At 44.6% G+C, this 22,083-nt stretch overlaps 1 long non-coding RNA gene across 1 annotated transcript in view; it reads right to left on the bottom strand.

The window, feature by feature from the left end:
* LOC117587240 overlaps positions 1-22,083 on the bottom strand; it is a 121,649-nt gene that overhangs the window by 49,451 nt on the left and 50,115 nt on the right. The window contains exon 4 of the long non-coding RNA XR_004574048.1: positions 4,513-4,549. This is a non-coding gene — a long non-coding RNA (uncharacterized LOC117587240). The remainder of the gene's footprint in view (positions 1-4,512; positions 4,550-22,083) is intronic.

Genomic DNA, 22,083 nt, shown 5'->3' with positions numbered 1-22,083 from the left:
TAATGTATCTTCTGTATTTATCATTGTCGAATTTTAATTAACCCTCGCGACCATTTAACAGGTTCAATGACTTCTCCACACCGACAATCCCCCTCTGTTCACCTCATCATAGACTTCTCTTTTGGCATTGCTTGGTTCCTGATTTTCTGGCAATAATTGTCCAACAGTTTCCAGTATTTAGAATAGGCAGATGGAAGGAGGATAAAAGGTTTCAGGTCTTAATTGTATCTTACTTCATTTAGCAAATCTTTCTATATATTTTGCTACAGATTTGTATTTTGATACAGTCATATCATATCATATCAGGAGAGCCTTACCATTGCCTGTCTTCGAACAATATTCATAAATATCTCTTTTTTTTCTTGTTCAAAGCTCCCCCAAACCGGCCTCTCTGTGGTGTCATGCTCTTCATTTCTGGCCGAAACTCCTCAGAATCCTGATGACTCGGCTTAAAAATAATCCTTTTACTTTCACTTTCCGACGTTTTATGGCAAAACATTCATTCCATAAATAGCCCAAAAGGACTGGAACGGGAGGGACACCCACAAAATTAGCCAAAAAGGCCAGTTAATGTTTATTAAAATTTCAAAATACAACGTAGACGTATCCGCAATGGAATATTATATAGCTTTCCATCTTGAAGAAGTGCAAGGGATGTCCTGTTTGGGGGAGTGCTGCGGCAATTTGAAATATATTGAATGTCATGGCAATTTGGTTCTATTCTTGACTGCAGAGCCCCTCTTTCCACCCATAAAAATTAATTTATTAATAACCCTTCTGTCTCGCAGGGGTGTGTGTGTGTGCTGACGCGCCATTAAAGCCGCCTGTAGCCTGTAGCATGTGGCATGTGTTGCCCATCCACTAAAAACATCCTCCCACCCCATTTCATATTAGTGTCAATGCTAATGCTAATGCCAACGCTCATATCCTGTCGTCCAAGCATTTTCCTCCATTTCCATTTCCCTCAATGGGGCGCTAAAATTCTCTTCGTGGCACAGTGGGGCAAGGAGGTAAAGAAAGTGGTGCAAGAATGCTTTCATGGATAACCTCTTGAATAAGTTTAATTGTGAGACATTTTCGGGATATACTGGAGAAGATTTTCAGAAGATATTACCCTATGACGGTGATACCATTTGCCGCTTTCCCAACTCTTGGGGAAGTTGAAGCTTTGAATTGCAGTTAAAAATTTAAAAAACTCTTTTCCCCAACCCTTTTGATCCATTTCCTTTAATCTTTGTCCCACTGTCTTGCTTCATATCCCTGTGTTTTCTGTGTTCTGCGTCCTGTGTGTGTCCTCTTGTCCAAGTGATTAGATGCGAAGTTTGTTTGACTTTCGTTTTTGCTAATAGACTTCCACAAATGTTATGAGCATCCGGAGAGGAGCCCTTCCCTCTCCCCACCAGACCCCACCCCACCAAAGTGTGTTCTTTTTGTTGCTATTGTGAAATGTTTCCTGGAAATATTTGAGGAGTGTGGGAGGTTAAAGGTAAAGACTGCCTCAGCTGTGCGCTTGGACTTCGTAGACGAAATTGTAGATATCCCGTTTCCGAATGGAAAAATACTTTTGTTTATGCCCCACACTTTACCAGCAATTTAGTGCTCAAGTTGCAAGTTCCAAAGAGAGAGAAAGACAACTTCTGCCGCCCCTTTACCAATTTCCGGTGCTCCAAGGGGTAACGAAAATTCCACCTTAATTTTAATTGCCATCAAAAAATGCCAACAAGGAGATTTTTCACTCTAGAATGGAAGTATTATATTCAAAGAAATAGAAAGGAAGGAGGACTCTCTCAGAAACTATAGGCAGGAGGAATCTTCTACAAAAAAGAAATGCTGCAGGCAGAGTACTTACTCCTTTGACAGGAAGTGATTGTGTTTCTCCTTCTCCGCCGTCTTCTTCTCCTGGGGCTGCGGCAGAAAGAACAATTTTAAGCACTACTTCTCCTTGTTCTTGTTGTTGTTGCTGTGGCTGTTCTGCCTCTTTTTTGGTGGAGCATAAAATTTGATGCTCTACTAAAAATTCTATCAAAGTGTATGCATAAAATTTACCCCTGCCACATTTCGCTTGACATTTCCCCACTCCCATTCCCGTCACTCGAGACCGAGGGTGGTGGGGTGGTATTTTGGGGTGTATTAAAACTTTATATACATTATAAAATGGGATTTTATGTCACTCCAGAAGTTGCCATTAGCCCAGCCCTTCCAACCCAACCCAAAAAAAAAAAAAAACACAGGAAAACCGAGGGAAAACCATAAAAAATAAGAAATATTTTTGATAGTCAATTGCGTGCGCCCCGAATGTCCCCTCAAAGTTCCATTGTTTTCCACAGAGCGAAGGAAAACTGTACACCCGAATTCCGTGTAATCGTAAAAGTACAAAATCCTACTCCACCCCCCGCAAAAGAAAACGCAAATTGAATGAATATTTGCTGCCCCACCCCCTTAGAATTAACAGTGAAAGTTTTTTCCTTCTTTTTTTGCTTTTGTTTTGAGGAATATCCCTCCCTTTCGAGGGTTGAGTGTTTTTCCAAATTTGTTGTTTTATTTGTTATCAAATTTTTATATTTATTGCATCTTTGCATCATTTGTTTTTTATTTCCATACGCAAATGAAGTGGAAAATGTGATGGAAATGGGGAAAATGTGAAATATTTCGGGATAATGGATGGATATCTCTGCGGCAAAGTGTCTCAAAATATGTTGGATTTATGGGGAAGATGGGGAAGATGGGGAATGAAAAACTCTTTAAAAAATCCAAGAACCATCAAAAAGAGGACATCAAATATATTTCCTCTAAAGATTTCATTTATTTCCGCCACAAACATATTTATTTCCTCAATTTACCTTCCGTTTTGTGATTTGTTCTTAATTTGCTTACATTTCCCATACGAGTTTCCTTCGGGTTTTCCCTGCCCAATTCCCACATTTCCCTGGAACAAGTCAATTATCAAGAACTTCCTTAACTCAATTCCAGGGCAATAAAACGACGGGGAATCCAACTCGAATCGGCGGCTATATCTTTCGACCGATCTGCTGGGTACGAGAACGAGAACCACCTGCCGTCTGGTCCCTCTCACTCGTAAATGTCATTGGCAGAGAGAGAGAGAGAGAAAGACATTTGCTAAATTGCCACACAATGTTGCACAGAGAGAGAGAGAGAGAGAAATGGACATTCGTTCGGATGATATCTGCATCTGCCGCGAAATACGTTTTATTTTTGTAATTTTTAATGTTTTTACGAGGCCATAAAATTAGCAGGCAACAGAATCAGAGAATCAACGACAGCATCAGAGCCGCAGCAATAGCCTCAGAAAGAGGCAGAAGGCGGCTTGTGGCCAAAAGAGTGGACAAAAGCCGAAGCCAGGAACGTGGGGTTAGGGAGGGACTCGTATGAGAATGAATATACTCGTAAAAATGAGTTTGAGTATGAGTTTTGAGCCATAATTCATGCGACAGTTAGATGCGAGCACTCAGATATCTGAAACGAGGCTGTGTGGCATGCCTCCTCCCTCTGCTGCTGCTGATGCTGCTGCTGATGCTGCCACTGCTGCTGTGTGGCACTTAAGCCAAGCGACTGACTGCAGCAGTCCGCCGCCAATTGGAGGCTAACGATGGCGTGGCATTCCTTTGACTTATGAGGTCGCCCATCGAGATGGTAGCGTGATATTAGAGGAAAGGATTGTCGTGGCACGAGCTGGGGTGGCCTTTCCGAGTGTCACCTCTAGATCCTGAGCCTTTTGCTGCATTGCTTTGATTGAGTGTTGAGCGAGAGGACGAGAGATGCGACGGCGCCCCTGCGCGGCTCGGCGCTGCGCTGTGTGATCTCTCTATTATGTTTTGGCCAGGCCAACAAGGCCATAAAATTTGATTGCTTTGCTGGCCAAAAAAAAACACAAAAATACACGAGTAAAGAAGGAGGAGTAGGCAGTCGGACAAGGAGGCCCTCCTTTTGCTGCAGGGTCTCTACTCAACGACAGGTGCGACGTCTGTTCGTTTTTTTGTGGGCTTCTCTTGAAATGTGCTCCCCCCCGCCCAACTCTTGACCTCCCCCAGCGTTCTCGAAGGCAAAGCGTCGCCATAATAAACCAATAAAACGTTGCCGCTGTTGCCCCCTGGCAGCTTGTTGTCGCGTTGCAGCCACTTGCAGTTCCAATCAAGTGACTTTTATTAGGGCCAGTTGCTGCCGAATGCTGAACGAAGAGATATTGAAGGTAGCAAAGGGCTGCGGCATATATGGGGTATAAATTGCCATTGCCGTGTGGCATGTAACCAAAACAAGCGCAAAACTACCGCAAAAAGAGTCCAATAATTGTTGTTTTGAAATGAAAGCTAAAGAATGTTATATACCCTAACATAAAGATGGAGAAGTACATAAAAAGGTGGCAATAAAAACAGAGAATAATCAAAAGTAGTTGCTTAAAATGTATTGAAGTGATTGGTAGATCTTTAGGGATTCGAAAACATATGGAAAATTCTTTGAAATCAACAAAATAATAATCATGGAGTGACGACTTACCTTTTAGGATATTGCTTGGCATCCTATTTAATGATATCTGGAACCAAAAAGAAAGGAAATATATTGAGAAATAGTTCAGAACTTGTGAAAGATATTTTAAGGAATGTTAAACCTTGAGTAACCCTTTACATTCTTTCCAATATTTCCCAAATCTTCCCAAAATTGCCACGAAAACTGAGATGATTCTGCCCCTAATCGAACTTAATCTGCCACCAAACATGCCCTATTGAAGATGTTAGAGTATAACCCTAAAATGCAACAGCGACAGCAGCGGCAACCTGTAATGAGTCGCTTTCTTCACTCGGGGGCTGGCCTTTTTCTCCTCCTCCTCCTCCAACTGCTGCTGCATGGTAAATAGATTTCGATTGCATGCCTCGTCGTGTGTCTGGGTCTCGTAAAAGCAGAGAAGAGAGAGAGAGAGAGAGAGAGAGTAGTCGCCCCACGACGAGTGGCAGCATGGAGTGGACTTGCAGCAAAAGGGGCAACAACTATACTGATTGTCTGAGATGGACGCGGCGCGATTGCTTTAGTCATGGTCTGTGGGGCACGTGCGATAATTATGGTAATATTTGCATTTGCGTGTGGCTCCGTTAAACAGTTGAGTGAGTCGCTGGGCGCCAAGAGACTCTGACAGTAACCCACACACACAGAGAGAGAGGGAGACAGAGATAGAGTGAATTGAATTGAATTGAATTGGATTTTTGGGGCTGCAGCTGCAGGCTCCCATCACTCGCATCTGTCCCTCACGTCTCTCTCCTCTTCACTCCCCACCATTCCTTAATGGCATTTTAAACAGGCAACACAGCCCCCTAACAGACACGCCCCATACCCCACCGCTGGCGTCTTTGAGTCTTTCAATTAGGTCTTGTCTTATTATGATGATATTTGCTCTAAATGAAATGAAATGCTTAGCAGATACAGTACCGTACATGGCTATAGGAGTTGCTTTTTGGGGAATTTTTGAGATGAAAATCAGTTGGCAATCTTAGAGAATTTCTAGCTAATTAAACAACATCAAAAACTATGTCAACAGCTGTTAAACACATCCGAAACGCACTGTACTTTGATGTAGTGCTGTCCCCAAAAAAAAAACCATTTTGATGGCCAATAAAATTGAAACTATACAAAGCAGCGTTTGGCTCTCCCAAGTTTTATATCGTAAAAAACAAAAAGACAACAATGATATCAAAATTAAATTGTTTAATTGAGTGTAATTCATCCACTGCACCTCATTACATTAGGGACAGGGGCACGGGGAGGGTGTCGACTGCTCAATGAAGGGTTAAGGGGATAGTGGGTCAAGGGCCAAAGCCAAAACATTTTAAATGCTAACGTTATAAATGCCAATTACGAGTGGTGCACCCTCCACACACAAAAAAAAAAAATACAAAAATTACAGAAACCAGTGGAACTTGCGAGGAATTTTGGAAATTAAAAACTTTACGATCGCGACCATAAAAAAATCTGTTAGGCCAAGAGAATCATAAAAAAAAGTGCTTTAAAAATTGCTCAACATGAAAGCTGGAAATATGTGTGTTGAACACATTCAAGGCGGGAAAAAACTAATGGAGAAATCGTCTTTGTGGGTCATAAGTCGGAGAACCCTGAACAAAAATATGAAGAGAAATTTTTGCAGAAACTGATGAAAAACTTTGGAAGAAGAACTACATAATTATATCTGTTTAAGCTAGCATTGAAATAACTGTAATAGCAAAAAACATTTCTAACATCGTTATTGCATTCCCCAAAAACGTTCCTCTTTTTGCTGCTCTTCGATTCATTAAGCAGCAGAAATTCCTCAACAAACTTCTGCCACACAATCCCCAACAACAGATCGTAAACCATTCGGTGAGATCTCCAGGCTTGACGCCATTTAAACGCCACCAAAAGAGAAGAAAGAGAACTCAAAACAACACAAACAAATTGCGAAATTCCTTTCGTTTTTATGACTCGTTCTTCTACCTATTCTACAGGTCATTGAATGCAAGTTCTCCTGCTGCCTCTTTCTGTCTGCCTATAGCTCTCTCTCCCTATATCGTTTCTCTGTCCATTTCGATTACAAACTGTTGAATGAATTCCTTGGTTTTCTCACTCCTTGAGACAGAAATTCGATTCAGCTTTGAGGAGTCGCCGCCGCCGCGGCCGCCGTTGGAGGAGGAATTCCAAGAAGGACATCTCTCTCTTTCTCTCTTGCTCTCTCTTGTCTCCTCCCACTCTCTGTGCTGTTGCTCTGGTCTTTTCTGTTGCCCCTTTTCCTTTGCCTTTTTATTGTGTTGCGTTCTCATTTAAAGCATTTTATGGCATTTTGTTTTAGTCGCCGCTTCATTATGATTTTTATGGCCACTTTAGCGCTGCGCTCCGTTCCTCCAAAAAGGAGTCTCCTACTCCCATCACTCGTCTGCAGGTGGAAGGAGTAGGAATTGCGCTCCATCTTAAGAGGACAGAGAGTGGCAAAAGGAGGAGGCAGGCAGGCATCAGGCTTCATCGTTCTTTTGCGCGGTTCTTTCTGTTTGAACACCCAGAAGGAAAGCAACTGAAAACCGTTTTTAAAGCTCGTTATAATTTTTGTGGCTCTTTTTTTGTGTTGGCCCCCCGAATCCCTTCTCCCCACACTCACGCCATTATACTGCATTGCATTGCCCAATCTCCAAAATCCCCTTTTCTCAGGGTTTATGTTCAGGTGATTGCCCTCTGGGGCATCCCAACTCCTCCTCATGTGTGTTTGTGTGTGATTATCGCTTTAAATATCCTTCGGGGGTCCACCACAAATTGGAACTGTTCTTCGGTAGTATATTCCCCACTCCCCCTGCTCCTTCTCTGCTCTTTTCGATTTCGATCTCTGTTCTTGTTCTCTGTTGTGTTCTGCCAAATGAAGTTGCTCCACTTAATTGCCAACCATTAATATGGTGCCACAGATTGGCAGATCGGTGGATCGAAGAGGGTTGTGGAGGGTAGATCAAAGAACCTGCAAGTTTGGTGTTTTAATTGGGTTCCACTTGGGGGGAGAGAGTATCTAATAGAGAGATTTCAGCTGCATCCTCTTGAAAGAATTATCATAAATTGGGAGATTGCAAACGGCAAATAGAAACCCATAATTTTGCAATTTTTTGATGCAATTTTTTGTGTGTTCTTCAAGTTTAAGCTCTTAAATAAATTCCCTAAATTCATTTTTATAGTTTCTAAGAGCTTTCAACATCATTTGAGATTCATACTTGAGCGATTCTGCTCGCCTCTGTATATATATCCTCTCTTTTCCCTTCGGTTTAACTCCTTGTCTGCCCATTCTGGCAGTGTCTTTGCTCTATCTGCAGTTCAATGATCTGCTGCAAGGTAAAAGGTTGCCCCCGAAAGCCTCAAAATTCCATAGAAACGGCATAAAATGGGATCCTGCAATCCCACTGCAAAAACACATACACCGTGAAAGGAATTAAAAACACATAAATGTCACTTTCCGAATAGCTTTTTGTTTTATGGAGCAGAATCCTTTATTTTTTGGCGGCCAGAGACCAGAAGAGCCACTAGCGACCGAAGATGGACCTGAGAACCCAAAGACCAAAACAAAAACCCAAAGCGGAGCCGCAGACACACAGCCAGGGCCAGGCCACACTTGAACTGCAGAAGCACAGAAGACAACGAACGCAGGAGGAGGAGACTTTTCGGGGAGCAAGAAGGAGCAGCACAACAATTTGACGCAAGCGCAGCGCACACACACATAGAGAGAGAGATACACACACACATAGATACGCAAAACGATTTGAGGGCCAGACGATGGCCTCTCCGTTGAACTTGACAATGAACTCGAATTTCGAGGGCATAGCGAAAACAAAAGGTGATTTACCTTTTATCCTAATGCCGGGCACAGCCTCTGCCTTGAAGCTCCTAAAGATTCGTCTACCTACAATAGATACAGATACACAGATACACAGGCAGACAGGCAGAACTCTCACAGATAAATGCACAGACAGCGATTCAGATACAGATACAGATACAGCTTCGAGCAGAGCAACCCAAAAAAAAAAAAACAAAAACATTTCTGATGAAATCCATTCAGACGCACTTCGCACATTAACGCCCTGTCCCCGGAGTGACTGCCACTGCCCCGAATAAGAATCAGAGCAGACCAGAACCTTGGAATCATCATGTGGCATATCCTTTATTCTTTATTGTTTATTCGGTGGGAATCTCTGTGTCTCTTTCTCTAGAGGATCGCAGCAACTGCAACTCGAAACTCCCTTCTTGGAACTTCTCCTATCCTACTCCCTTGACCGGCGGTCATTTCAAAAGCGTGCCGTAATCTCTTCCAATTCTTGCATCTTCCTTTTCGTTTGGGTTCTGGCCAGGAATCGTCGCTCTTAATCAATATCATTCGAAAGGGGGGGCGCAGCATTATTTGTCAATGAATCGATCGGTAGAGTTCGGAGAAATTCTTAAGACTTAAATAAATGAGAAAACATTAAGCAGGCGACTATTGAGAGCCGCTCTTTCAGTGCATTCAAAGATAAACTAATTGATAAATCGCTAAATATTTCGTTTAGTGAGTTATGCAATGGATTGTGCCAATGGTAAATATTTGTCTATACTAAAAACAATTTCTTGAACAGAAAGTCGCATGGTTCTTAGACTAAACATCAATAAGAGCTGTTTAAAATGTTTAAAAAATCCATCAAAAACCTCCAACTAAAAGCTAAAACGCATCTTAATTTCGCAGTTTTCTTTTTTTGTTGTTTGATAGAGAGACGACACGGCCAGACTTTGTTCGCATTTGAGTTCAAGGACCCTCCAGAGTAGAGTTTGGCCACCAAAAAAGATTTATTGTATCCGAGTAAACAAGTTAATGAAAATTAGATGATGGCATTTGATAAACCCAAAAATGGTCCAATATATCAACAGCAGAACAGGCGCTCAGCCTTGCCTTCCTCCACCCAGTAGCTGCTTTGGTCAGCAAACAGCAAACTTCATTCTGGGATTAAGGGAGTTGGAGTTGGGTCGGGAAGCTTCGGAGGGTCATTGTCATTGTCATTGGCAGATGATTAGAAAGATGGCTAAGCGCAGAATAAGGCCAGAAAAAGGGGAGGCCATTGAGATTTTAATGGGTTTTTGTGCTCCGCTCGAGCTCTAGCTCTCCCTCACGCTGTGTGTCTCTGTCGCTGGTCAGCAGAGCCCCAAGAATTATGACAATGCGACGAGATATTATCGCTAATCGCAACAGCATAGGAGGGCTGGCGCAGGGGCAGGACCCCGGTCGACAGTCGACTGTCGACTTACTTGAGAGTTCAGTTAACCGAAACGAAGTCGAGAGACGATGTAATTTATGGTTTAGTATAGAGTGCACAGCCCCCACTCATCCCATACTGCGGAGAGGCAGCCAAACCAATAGAGAGATGTGTATATAAAGTGTGCCATAAATTTGTGGCGCATTTCGTAAATTGAAGTTCGTGATTCTGTGATTCAGAGGTTTTCTGGATTGAGGGGCAGCCACCGTATGGGCATTAGGCTTCTATTACTGTGAAATTTAAATGATTTTAATGATGGAAAACCCCCGATTTAATACGTCCTGATTTTCTGAAAGTTTTCTTGGGGAAAGTGCTGATACCATCGGGGCTTCCAAAACTACGCTAATTGGACTTCGGCTTGAATTTCAACAATTATTTCAGTGTTTAAAACCAAAAATCAATAATAAAATGAAAGATTTTTAATATTCTAATGGAAAACAGGGTTACATTCAGTTGAACTGCAGAGGCAAAACTCGTTAAAGGACTCACAGGACAAACAGCCGCTGAGTTGTTGGCGAATCAGTGGCCAGGAAGCTATTTTTATCAGGCATTCCGCATTGGAGAGATTGACGACAGACACAAAACAACGCGTTTACATGTACAGCAGTGCAGAGTGCAGCAGTAGCTGTGTCACCCCATTCGGCAAGGCAAGGCACTGCCGGCAGCATTATTAGCCAAGTTTACAGACACATTTGTCAATTTTTATGGTGCCAACAGGACGCGATGTATGACTCTTTACAGGCAGCGGCAGCGGAAGCCTGGCCTGAGGCCTGAGAAAGGGGAAGCGATGCCGCATTGCAATAATTATGAATCATTTTCGAGAGGACAGTGACAGAGGATGTGGAGCGAGGACATCTTCAGGGGCAGCAAAAGGAGCCAGAGAAAGGAGAAATCTCTTGTAAATGAATGGGGCATGCAACCCAGCGACAAGGAAGTGCTGAATGCCACAGATGGACTCTCGAGTTAATTACCGTCAACGCCAGCATCTCCCCAGCCGCGTGCAACTTTTTTAATTCATTTTGGGGGCCAGAAACAACTTTTGGCATACATTTCTTTCGTTTCTTTTCCATTTTCTTGCTTATTTTTTGTTTTCAGGAGATAGATGATCGATGATAGGGCAGCATCGGGGCTTCGGCTTCGGCTTCGGCTTGACCTCCGCGGCGTCTCCTTCGCGGGGAGAGTGTGTCTGATTTTATTGGAAAAGTTTTCTTAGAGGCGCCTTCAGCCTCCTCTCTGGCGTGCAAATCATATTTTATGGCCATCATTATTACCTAATTTTTATGCCAAGGAAAAACTGAGGAAAAACTTGGTCCTGTGGTGTCCGTGTGTCTGTGTGTGTGTGTAGGACCTTGTTGCACATTCCCCTGCCACAGTGCAGGGCCGCCCGCCTGGCGGCCCCAAAGGAATGACTGCTGCTGCTGCTGCCTTTGCACTGATAAAACTTTGCCATCCTCCACGTTTTCTTTTCCCTTTTCTTTCAGTTTTTCTCTTCAGTTTTCCCCCCGTTCAGTTTTGCATTTAAGCGGCAGACAAAATGCGATTGCTAATTTTTCATGGCGGATAATGAATGATATATTGGTTGCAACAATCTGGCTCTCGGGTGCTGGGTGTGCAGGGTGCCACTAGTTGTGGCAATTATTCAAACTATTTGTCAGCAGCAGCAAGCGAGTGGCAAGGAGCAGCAGTGGCAGGCAGCAGATGGGCAACAGGCAGCAAGCAGCAGCAAGTGGATAGAATTTTTGGTGGTAATTAGCCAAAAAGTTCATGTGCCTTGACTTTTGATAGGGAAAAGAGAAATGGCAGCGAATGGAGAAAAGGAAAAGAGGAAAATAGGGTAAGAAAACAGCCAAAGAATTTGGGATGCGAATGCCGAGATAACAGGAAGCTTGGAAGAGAAAATGAAAGATGATGGCACAGGAAATGAATGCTGGAGGCAGACTTAAGAATTGGCAACACAGGGAGACGGGTATTTCTGTAATTCTTGGAGGGATTCCTGAAAGATTTTGGGAAAAAATCTAACGAATACTTCTTTATGCACCTTTCACATTAAAAAATAATAATTGCTAATGGGAACAACTAAAATAAATCCCAATCTTTATAGTTTTTCCATGCAATCAAACAAACATTTACCCAATAAAATATCTACAATCTCTATCTCTTCTAATCCCTTTTCAAATCGTTTCAATTTCGCATATAAACTTTATTGCTTTCTTCCTTCCTGGCTGTCCTGTTTGAGCTGTCCCTCAATTCTGCTGTCGCTGCGATGCCATTATCAGACAACCCAATTTGCCGAACAATTTACTTTGCTTGCCCACCAATCGCATTCGAATCCTTATGCGATGACAAGTTGATCTCATCCCGATAGTCCCCCCAAAAGTTAGCCACCAAATTGAACATCCAAATTATAGCCACAACGAAAACTGTCATATGGCTGGTAATATCTGATAACTGATTTGGGCGATGAGCCACACAGCTTTCAATTTCATACAAACATTCGGTCGCCCGGTCGCCCGTTAGCCCTTTCAAGGCCAAAAGGAACACCCACAAAGGAACCCCCTCATGGGTCCACACATCAGATGTGTGTGGGGCAAAGACCAACAGACACATAAAGTAAATACATAATGCTGTTTTGAAGGGGGGCGGCGCACAAACGACTAATATGCGATTATGGCAAATCAAATGCTCCTCCAGAATCAACAAGAGTCCGTCCTCCGTCTTGGCCTCTTGTGTGTGTCGTGTGGCATGTGGCAGCGGTGGCAAGACTTTTCAGCATTTTGCACATCTGTTCGAATCTCCGCTCTCCATCTTCTCGCTTGTCGCTTTTTTCGGGCCCAGACTGCGTCGAAAAAAAAGTAAGTACAAACCCAAATATAATAAAAAGCTGTGGACAGTCTCAGTCGTTGGGCTTGGGCTTTTTTCGGGTAAGGGGTGTGACATGTCTGGCTGTCTGGAAAGAAGAGGCAGGGCAGGCAGTGGGGTAGGAGGAGGATGTACAGGGGCGACAATGGGAAATGGGCATTGGGCAAAAGGTTACTGACACGGCACGCACATTGACCTTGATCGCAGAGCAGAGCAAGAGCAGGGCAGAGACCAAGAGACGAAGCCAGACAGCGCAGAGCGTTGATTTCTAAGCACAATGGGGGAGGAAAACCAGCAGCAGGAGATGAGAAAAGCAGGAACATTAGAAGGAGAGCAGAATGAGCTGAAGCAGGAGCAAAAGGAGAACAAACTGAAGCAGAACGAGAAGTAGTGTCAGAATCCAGGACCTACAGAAAGGCCAGAGGTAAACGAGGGATCCCTAACGATGTGGCGTGCTCTCAAATAAAAGCATAGAACCTACAAATGGAGCAGTCTGGAAGTCCCTGTCCCTGTCCCTGTCCCGGTCCCTGTCCCCGCCAGACAAAGTAAATTATTTGGAAATTTATTTATATTCCCAACCTACCGCATTGTTACATCACGTAAGGCACAGCCCAAACAAAATAAAAAGGTACAAAGTCAAAGTGAATTCAAGGGTGGAACAATGCCTTTAACCCATTCAAGGCAATGGCCATGAAAATCAAATTTAGAGTGAACTTTCCATGGAAGGTACAAATATTAATGAGACTCAGCAGAATGGTAGAGGTTTTTTTCCTCGAGCAATATTTAAAGTTTGAACAGATTTCACTGCAGCGTTTTCGAGTTATGAGTAAATAATGTAAGGAATATTTTAGGGGAATTCTATTTCGATTCTTCTGAAACTCACAGATTTCGTAGATGATGCTTTGGGTGAGCGTAGAACAGACTTTGAGAGCAGTTATGCAAATGGTTTTTCAAGCTATAGCCAGCCAAAACTTAGGAGCCCATATCCCAACCACATATGACATCTGTTTAAAGCTTATAATCTCAAGAAATTACTTTCCTAACCACACAAATCAAATTCGCAATGGATCATGCTCTTATCTTAAGCTTCTGGCATTCCCTCCTGTCAAAATTATGCATAGATACCGCTTCTGTATGCAGATCTTTCCTTCTTAAAAACAAAACAGGGCTTTACCTGTGGAGTTCATCATGGGTTAAACTCTGTCCAGGACGTGTCCGAATCGAAATGAAACCGAAAACTGGACACTGGACGTCCCTTTTTTTCCCTATCTGCTTGCTGTGTGTGTTTGGGTTCTTGTGTTTCGGTTTTTGGTCGAAAGAAAAAGTGTAATAAAACGCTGAGACGGAGGAGGTCCTTGGGCAGGAAACGCTAAAGGTTCGTTAAACTTTCAACGCCAGAACAGAGAAGGCGAGAGAAACGAGTCCTGAGTCGTCCTCTGTGTCTGTCTGTGTCTGGCTTTTGGGTTCTCTGGCTGGCTGCGGCTGGCTCTGCCTCTTCGTCTGGGTCTCAGCTTCAGCTTCAAGCTTAAGGTTCGCTCGTGCGTCGCTTCCTGGCCGCCACGCACAAAATATCGACGCACTTTTTGAAAAGTCCTTGGGTCGGTCTATATATGTGTGCTGGGGTCCTTGGTCCTTCCCTCATTTGTATTTCGGTGCGTCACTCACTCACCAGAAAGCTTGTGGGTATCGTCTGGCGGTGGGACGAAAAATAATAAAAACAAGAACCACCGCCTGGAGCAGAAGCAGCAACCACCACCAGGATTCGCATTCGCAGGATATTCGAAGGATCACAAGGGGGCACGGAGGAATGGGATGGTGGCAGCCCAGTCAAAGACCTAAAAAAGAGCCCCCGTCCCCCCACCAGACTAGAGTACTGTTCTGCCTTTTGTCTGCACAGAGTGTGAGTGAGTGAGTGTGTGGGGGGTATGAGTGTTTTGTGAGTGCGTGAGTGTGAGTATGAATACGAATACGAGTGCGTGTGCGTGTGCTCCTTGTCTAGAGCTCTCCTCCTTGGACTTCCTGGTGCGTAAGAAGGCAGGCAGGCAGCCTGGCAGTCGTTGGGCACTTCATTCAATTCAAATTACTTGAGAACCCTCCCATCCACCGTCTCAGACCCCACCAGCGAAACCCAACGCTTTTAATTGCCTTCACAGCCTTCCTTCATGGCGTGCCTTCGGGGTGTGGTACAGTGTACTTCCTCGGGAGTTGTGGCCCACTGCTTGTGGCGGACACCCACCAGTGGGGGTAATCACATAAATTATCAACATTTGCTCGCAAAAAGTTGTTTGGTTTGTTATTTTAATTAAAATCTAATTAAAAACAAACATCTCAACTGGTGGAACATTGACGGTCCTTTTTTTTAGTGTTTTTCCAGATAACAAATGTTTCTGTTTGGGAAGGATCTTTTGATTATGGAAGAGACAATAAACATTGGAGATGAAAAGCCTCTTCTTACCTAAATCTTCTAGTGTTCTTGGGTTGATCTTCTTTATAGGAATCTTTTACTCATGGCAATACCATCCAAACAGGCCAAATTATGCTATTCCTTTCCCATATTCCAGTATCAAATTCCATAACCGTTGCAAAATTTAAAAAAAATCCAAAAATAACGGAGTGGAACAGTGGAACATGATTGCCACGCCCCGCAACTGTACCTCTCACATGTGGCTTCCACTTCTCTGCGTAGTACTCCTCTTATTCCCCTTTCTGCTGCAATTCTGCTTCCCCTACTTCTTTCTTACTCTTCCCACTCTCACACTCTTTTGCACGCATTTTGTGTTTTGTTTGTTGTGTTTTGTTGTTTTGTTGTTTTGTTGTTTTGCTGTCCACAAATTAGCAGTCGTCGACCCCAATATCAGTTTACGACCAAAAGGAAGAGTTGGCAGTGGCAGGGCAAGAAGTGCAGGCAGAAGCAGCGGAGAAGAAGAGCACAAGAGAGTCAGTCACAAGCTTCTGCACATTGGCATAGGCATATGGGAAGAAAAGATGTGTGCGAGGGAGAAGTTAAAGGAGAGGAGAGTAGTGGTCTGGTCTGGTCTGGTTTTTGGTTCCCGTTTTTCATCCTCATCCTCACCTTCCATACAGCTATCTCTCTCTCGTGTCTGTGTTTATGTTGTGTCTCTTTCACGCTGAAAGCCAGACAAGCGTATGGTTTCCTCTACCCACCATTACCCCTCTCATTATTGCACCGTAATGATGTTCAAAGCAACGTGCAAGGGGAAGGTAAGGCAAAACAAGTTAGCCCTAGTGCAAAGTCGGAAAATTTGTTCCTGCTCTCCTGTAGCTTGCGTTCACCTTCTCTTCAATGTACCCTGTTTTAGCCACGTTTAGAATCATTCAAACCAAACACGGACACACACACACACACTCATCTCTCCTGCACTGTCTACCCCTCTCAACTTTGATTCAGCTTCGTTGTGTGGCCTCGTCTTTGCTTCGTTTTGCCCATCTCCACCTTCGGCTCCACCGGCATTCGGCATTCCGCTTGCTGTCTCGTCTGTTTGCCTGTTCCTGTTCCCCTGTTCGTTGCTCTACTCGTTTGTTGTTTTTTTTTTCGCCCCGTTTTTTTGCCGCCAGACAGCAACGCAAGCTTCTCTTTCACTCTCTCTCCCCCCACTGCTCGCTGTCTGTCTGTCTCGTCTCGTCTGTCCACCCCTTTTGTGCTTTGGTACTCTGTTCAAAACAACAATTTTTCCCGCCAAATGCTGCTGTGCAAAAAAATAAAAGGGGGAAAAGCAACAGCAACAGAACAGAGAGAACGGAATGAATCGAAAACACACAACAGACAATACCATGTGGCAAGTCCTAGGTCGGTTACACCGATACTCATGCCATGCCACCACCATGCCAGAGGCCTCTCCAGACCGCAGAGCAGCAGCACACAGGCAATGGCAAAGGCAGGAGCAGGGAAGCGGCAGTGGCAGGGCAGGGCACGGACAGGACAGGAGGCCAGACATCATGCGGGTTGAGGCAGCAAAGCAAAGCAAAGCATAGCGCAGCACACGTTGCACGTTGCTTTATTGCTGTTTCAATATTAAAATCGACAAACGAAAATCATCAACAAATTGCCCATCGTCCCTACCCCCCGCAACACATTCAACCAATCTCATTCCCCTTCTATTTCATTCCATTCTGTTCCATTCCATTCCGTATTCCAAGCCTCCCCCCGCCACGTACAGATTCGTGTGAATGAACTCCGGACTCAAGGACAATGATCTACGGGGGTTTAGGGCCAGGTTCAGTCAGAGAGCCCAGGACTCAGGATGGGGGGGAAACGGGGACTTGCAGGCTCAGGTCCAGTTCTAGTGCCACGTCTACCCGCCGATGCCAGCACCGAGCGAACCATCATTTCGCTTTTTTTTTCGCATGCGATTTATTTTGCGTCGAGGGTTGATTTTTTATGACTGCAAAAACAACAAGAATAACATTACGATGGTTGGTCGGCAGGGGCAAGGGGAGGGGGAGGAAGAAGTAGAGACGTCATTGACATTGCAAATTTAAGAGGCGGCAGCGGCAGAAGCAGCTTCAGCAGTCAGAGCAGCGGCGATAGAAGCAGCCCAAGGTACATTGAGAGAAGGTGAGGATTGAGCAAGGAGCGATCGCGTCAAAAGATAAGGAAAGTGAAAAAATATGCTAGAAAATGGAAGGATCAGTAGTTGTGGGAATGCCTTACCACATGCCAAAATATGCCCTGCAATCAGCAGACATAACAAAACAAATCGTAAAATTTTACGCGTTTCTTACTCCATCCACCCACCACACTGTACCCAGTCTACCTCACTTCTAAGCCTGTCTGAGTCTCACTCTCACTGTAAGCAAAAGCTAAGCAACCTGATGGATGCTGCAGACAGACGACGACGACAGCGGCTGCGGCAGGGACGGCACCCAAAAACCGCAGCAGCAGCAGCGGCAGCGGCAGCGACAGACAGAGACGAACGTGAACAATTGAAGAATATATATGGAGAAGGAGGGCAGAAGGGAAACTAAGCCTGAGGGGGCGAACGTGAGCAGAGAGAAGGGGGAGTCTAATCCAGACAGTAGAGGGAGGGGCAGCGTCATTGTCCTTCGGGCTGCTGGCAGCTGGATGCGTTCCTTTATTAAATATTTAGCGACATGCCCCCCAGTCCTTAACCCTCTCTGACTCACACTCACACTCACTCCATCCCGCACTAACAAACAGTCAAAAGCGCACCCCAATCCAATTGGAAAATGCTGCCCTTAACCCTTCGAAGGCAATCGTCATTTAAATGCATCCCAAAAGTGGAGCGGGGAAACGCCAAAACACACACAAAAACAAAGACATGGAAGAGTCGTAAATGTGATACCCTTTGGTAAAGTTATTAGAGGAGCTAAATGATAGAAATATTCCAGGGATTGTTGAGATTTCTTTTGGGTATCTTTAGTATCTCTGGGATAGAGCGTTCCCATCTTAATGGATCAAACTTATATGCCCTTTTTCCTCCTTACAGAGTATCCAAAACAAACACAAAAACCGATCCCTGACTCCCGAAACGTTTTTGCCCAGTAAACGCCTCTCCATCTGTCTCTTTCGATTGCCACTCTCCCGCCTGGCGCTATCCCCCTCCCAGCCCTTATGCTGCATCTCTGAATATAGTATCTGTGTTTTTGCCGAAAAATTGCACCTGTCTGTTGTCCCTGGTATCCCTGGTAGCCTGTGTAGTTTTTGCACCTGCCTTCCTCATCTGCAGATCGGCAAAAGTTGAAAGCATCCACATATCGTCTGTCTGCCGTTGCTGGTTTGTTGCTGCTGCTGCTGCGTTTTATTTTGGGGCTTGGGTTTATTTATTTGTTTGCTGTGGAAGTTGTTTATTTTTGTTGCATGTGTTTGAGGGTGTAAGGGTTAAGGCTAGAGCGGCAGGGACAGGAGGGGCAGCGGCCAGGTTCAATGTCCTTTTGGTCAATGGGATTAGTCCGGTGGTCATCCTTTGTGGAAGGAATAAAAACACAAAACCAAAACAAAACCATAAATGGAAATAATGAAAATTAAAAGAACCTCAACAGCTACAAAGAGCGAAAATCTGTGATTGAAACCAAACAATTACATTTAGCATATTGGAAGTTTATCTCTTGAGGCATATTTGGTACTACCCGATATATTATTTTACTCCCAAATGCTGACAGCAGCTCTCCTCATTTCACCCCACCCTTGGAAAAACTACCCACCATACGGAAAACCTCATTAAGGAACCCTTCAGAAAAACCATCTTTAGAGCTTGACAGGAGGCGGCCTCGAGCTAGGAGGGCCTTAATTCATTTTGCAATTTGCATAGAAAAACTTTGCATTTCAAATGCTCTCAACATCTTGATGTTGTCTAGGGGATGCAACCCTATAGGGGGAGGGGTGCTAGGCGGGTTGTCACTACAAGATCCCGAAACGGACAAAGGAGTCAACAATGTCAGCGAGACTCCTCCGACTCCTTAGAGCGACATATTGGCAAACATGTTTATTTACAGCCCCCCACCAAAAAGAACAAGGACAACTCTCGGGAAGAAACAAGGAGGCGACGCATCGCGACTCAACTCGACTCCAGAAGGGACTCTCCCTGTACAACCCCCAAAAAACACGCACCCAAAAGTAAAACCAGAAAACCAAATGCCACAGACGGAGAGGCATATTGTCATCGACGGGAGAGGAGGTAGACGACAGACGACTGTAGACTCCCAGACGTCGAACAATTCGTGCAATTTCACTTCAAAAATGTTGCGACGTTTAGCGCGCGATTGCCACAAATCAAAGCGACATTACACAGCCGCCAAGCCCAGCCGTCTGTCCTGCTGTCCCCACACACCACACTCTCTCGCTCACTGATACCCTCTTCAATCTACACACTCCAGCTATTTTAGATAAATAAAAAATCGCCAAGATATCCCAAAAGGGAGCAGAGCAGCAAGCAACATATGCGCGCCAAATCAGAGGAGCAGACAAAACAAACAAAGACCAAAGGACAGAAACCAGACATGAAAAGCACAGACGAAGAAAGAAAGACCAATGGACAAACAGACAGAAGCACAAAGACAGAAGAGCAAGACCAAGCCCAAGACAGACAAGTCGAAACCGAAAAAATCTTTGGTAAAGAAAGGAAAAGTTAGCGCGAAACGAAAGGAGAGGAGATTGTGGAGATGCTTTGGCATTAGAGATGATTCGAAAAGCAATAGAATAAATGGAAAAATTATAAAATAAATATAATTAAAACATGGATTCCGATCGTTAGAAAGAAGCACAATAAATAGAAAAAGGCAAACACCTTTTGGTAATTGCCTCAGCCTCGTGTCACGCTCTCAACTCTGCAGCAACGTCTCAAAGGGCACCACCAGCTCATCCTTCGACAAGGCTCGCGACACGCCGAAAAGCAGCAGGATGGGTTCCTCAGATGAACGAGGAAAGTACTCTCGCATCTCGCAGCGTATTGCGTCTGCAGCTGTCGACGGACGGTCCCTGTCGATTACTGCTGTGTTTTCGGGTGCGTAGACATCGCCAGACGACCAAAGACGACGAAGACGACGACGACAATATTCCACTCCAAGTGATTTGTTGTCCTCTGTCCGACAGAAGGAGAGAAGTTTTCCAGACGACAGCCACGAAATGATTGCCCCACGAACAACAAAAACACAAACACCACTCGGTGTGTCCCCCAGCGGCGTACAAAAATTTACGCGTCTCTGAACTTTGACCCTCAGACGACGATGATGCTGCCTGCCCTGCCCCTCCTCTGTTGTGACCTTTGTGGGTGCGGCAGCGTCGTCTCCCACATCCTCCAAAGCCGCCACCCCAAGCGGCTCATCCCATCATCGGTTGCACATCAAATTTTATGGCGCTTGCTGCCTCTTTCGTTGCTGTTGCTCTTTGTTTTGTGCCGGCTTGGGGGCACTTTTTTATGCGAAATTAATTTAGAAAACTTTTCTCCGAACCGAAACACACAACAGAAAACCAGAAAAAAAAACCCAAACAAAAACGATACGCAATTCCCGTTCACTCTGGCAAAACTGGGGGAGTGTCAAATTATTGCTCATGTTTTGTTTGTTGTGAGAGAAAGGGGTCGCTAAAGGTCAAAGTTCACAGCAGGAATACAAGGCTAATACACAAATTACACGACGAAACTGTACTTCGATAAGAGATTGGCTAGGCTGTGCCTCTACAGGTGGATTGTGGCTTTCATTTCAGATGTGTGAATCACTAATCTTAGTCGCTATTAAGCAGCTCAGACCTGTATCCACAGGCAATCCCCTGAAACCTGTAAAGCATCTTCCTAAGTGGAAATTCCTTTGCTTAAATACCTGTAAAAATGTACATAAACTGTTTTCTATCAACTGTACCTCATGGAACCCATAAAGGAGGCTTCTTTCTACATTCCCATTCCCAGAACTTTAAACTCATTTGTGGGTTAACAACCTTCTTAGTCATCTAGTCAAGTCAATGCATTCCATTTTTATGGCAGCAGCACCAACAAAGCAAATGCTGAGGAATTCCCCCATTCTCGATGATCTTCCTAGCACACCATTCAACGTTACATCCCCTTTCCCCTTCCCACAACCCAATCTGACCGCATCCTGATCGGTGGATCGTTGGATCGCTGGATCGTCAGATCGTTGTGCAGGGAGTCATTCATCCACATGTAAAAGGTGGCATCTGTTAGATATAAAACCATCAACACGAGACGCTTTCTGCGATTCTGCACCTTCTGGTCCCCCCTTCTTTTTTTGTGTGTGCAAAGTTCTTTCAGTGTCTTCAGTGCCCCGTCTGCTGCTGCTTGTTGTGTGGCAGAAGCTTATGGTGTGGTGGTGGTGCATCGAACTCTGATTCTTCGAGACGCTGTTTCTCTCCAGAGAACAACCATAATTACGCCGCAGTAGATCGGTGTGCAGAGGCCGCCGCCACAAAGAATTCTTCTAGGGGGTTTCTTGCACATGTCATGGCTCTGCAGAGAGAGAAGGAGACAGCGCTATGCCAGAAGACCAAAAGAGTTGGACAGTAAACGTGGGAAGGCGCACAGGCGCATACGAAAAACCCCCCACCGAAGCCACAGACAGTGCAAAAAAAAGGGGGGGAAACAGAAGACGGTCCCCTCCTCACCCATCAAAAAAAAACAGAACCAAATGGAAAATGGAATGGAATCGAATCGAAGCGGCAGTTAAATGAAATTTGCTTTGTGTCTTCCCTCTCTGTTCACTCGCTTCGTATTTGTTTTTGTGTCTGGGGTACACTCCACCACTGCGACGGTCTGCGGGTTGAATGGACGCAAGGTGACGTCGCAGTCGACTCTTCTGCTGCTGCCGCTGCTTCTTCCACGTTTGTTTTCTGGATTTGCGCGCCAAAAACATTCCCCTTATGCATACCCTAGAAAGTGGATATGATAGGCTGGACCATGAGGAAATATTTCTGTATTTTAATAGAGAAATTGCTCAGGATTTTGAGAATCCC

The sequence above is a fragment of the Drosophila guanche genome, unplaced genomic scaffold (assembly GCF_900245975.1).
Source record: "Drosophila guanche unplaced genomic scaffold, DGUA_6, whole genome shotgun sequence".
NCBI classification, from domain to species: Eukaryota; Metazoa; Arthropoda; class Insecta; order Diptera; family Drosophilidae; genus Drosophila; species Drosophila guanche.
Note: the sequence above shows the minus strand (reverse complement) of the source record. Positions and strands in the feature narration are given on the sequence as shown.